Source organism: Aotus nancymaae, unplaced genomic scaffold, assembly GCF_030222135.1.
Source record: "Aotus nancymaae isolate 86718 unplaced genomic scaffold, 86718_ANA_hifiasm-v0.15.2.pri h1tg000027l, whole genome shotgun sequence".
NCBI classification, from domain to species: domain Eukaryota; kingdom Metazoa; phylum Chordata; class Mammalia; order Primates; family Aotidae; genus Aotus; species Aotus nancymaae.
Genome location: NW_026988440.1, coordinates 2,675,086 through 2,677,376, shown reverse-complemented (window position 1 = coordinate 2,677,376; position 2,291 = coordinate 2,675,086).

Genomic DNA, 2,291 nt, shown 5'->3' with positions numbered 1-2,291 from the left:
TCACAATGTTGAACCAGGCTGGTCTCGAACTCCTGACCTCAGATGATCCCCACCCCCACTCCAGCCTCCCAAAGTGCTGGGATTACAGGCCTGAGCCTTAAGGAGAATACTTCAAAAGCAGTGTGGTGTACCTATTGTACCACATTTAGAGGTATATGATCTCATCCCACTTTTAGTGATGGTAGACTTGATGGAAGATTCAGGTATTGTCAGCCTGATCCCTCAATTCCCCAGTTTGCCAGTTACGGATTTACTGCCTCTCAGCTCCAAAAATGATCCTGAATCTTTTAAAGGTTTTCTTTGCCAGCTGGCCCTGAAGCTTTGTCAGTAGAGGGCACTGGAGAGTCATTGCAGGGAAAATTATTTTGCCCCCTGGTTCTGGTGTGCAGTTTGCCAGGTTCCCGTGCTTTTCCAGAGCCTTCTCCTGCAGCACCTAAAACTTACCGAACGTCCAGTTATTGCAGTGCACAGTCAGCAACACCCAGCAGCCAGCAGCTTCCTTAGGCACCCTTCCTGAAGGGGTTCTATACTGGAATGTTTCTGGTATGAACAGCTTTTTCCTGCACCCTAGAGAGTGGGTTTCCAGCACTTTCTGCCATAGCAGAACCACCTTGATGTCTCTACTCTCCCTGACTAGGCTAGATCCCATCCTCTCTTGTTTTCTCAAAAATGAACTAACCATCTATAAATATCTCCTCTCCTGCTTCAGCAATTTTTTTTTTTTTTACTGTTTTACTGAATTATTCTCATGAGCATACAAACATGTTATAATACATCTCATTAAAAAACAAAACTCCTTGATACCATAAGTTTTTAAAAGGTTTTTGCTCCAAGTACTCTCCTATTTTTCTGCTCCACATTTATAGCAAAATTTGAAAATATTGTCTGTTCCTTCTCTCTCTTTCCTTTTTTCTCTTTCTTTACTTAAAAACTGTGAAATTACATGTTCAAAAGTGTACATATAATGCATATACACATTTTAAAATATTGATCAGATAATAAAGGATGTTATGTAGTCATCTCTCATTCTAGGCAATCAAACATTTCCAATATCTTTTATTGTGTGTCCCTAACCAATAGATCACTCTCCCTCTCTCTTTGCTAGAGCTGCATTTTTCTTGTGATAATCATTCTCTACCTTTTATCTTTATCTGTTTAATTTTTTTGAGATGGAGTCTTGCTCTGTCACCCCGGCTGTAGTACAATAGCGCCATCTTGGCTCACTGCAACCTCTGCCTCCTGGGTTCAAGCGATTCTCCTGCCTCAGATCCCAAGAAGCTGAGATTACAGGCATGCACCACCACACCCGGCTAATTTTGTATTTTTAGTAGACATGGGGCTTCTCCATGTTGGTCAGGCTGGTCTCGAACTCCCGACCTCAGGTGATCTGCCTGCCTTGGCCTCCCAAAGTGCTGAAATTACAGGTGTGAGCCCCCGTACCTGGCCTATTTTTAAGAGATTCGGCTCAGTCTCACTTTGTCATCCAGGCTAGAGTGCAGCGTCACAATTGTAGCTCACTGCAGCATGTGAACTCCCAAGCCCAAGGGATTTTCCACCTTAGCATCCAGAGTAGCTGGGACTACAGGCTTATGCCATCACACCCAGTGAGCTTTTCTTCTTCTTCTTAATTTTGTAGAGATGGTGTCTTGCTATGTTGCCCAGGCTTGTCTCAAACTCCTGGCCTCCAGCAATCCTACTACCTCAACCCCCCATAGTGCTAGGATTAAAGACATCAGCCACCAGGCCGGCCATCCTAGCTTTTCCTTATACTTCCTTGATACATGTATGTATCCCTAAACAGGATATTGTCTAGTTTGCCTATTTTTGAACTGTGTATACATGGAATTGTAATGTACTTGTTCTGTGACTTATCTTTATTTTTAAGATTCACCATCTTGATGCATATAGCTTTGGTTCATTCATTTTCACTGCTGCATAGTACTCCAAATTTGAATGTCCCATGTTTTTTTCTTCTCCATTTTACTATTCTTGGAACGTAGTTTGTCTTCATCTGTTTTGCTGTCATGATCAATGATGCTATGAACATTCTCATACATGTACCCTGGCACATACCTGCAGGACTTTTTCATTTTTCTTTCTTTCTTTTTTTTTTTTTTTTTTTGAGATGGAGTCTTACTCAGTCTCCCAGGCTGGAGAGCAGTGGTGTGATCTCGGCTCACTGCAGCCCCTGCCTCCTGGTTCAATTGATTCTCCTGCCTCAGCCTCCCCAGTAGCTGGAACTACAGGTGCACATCACCATGTCTGGCTAATTTTTGTATTTTTAGTAGAGA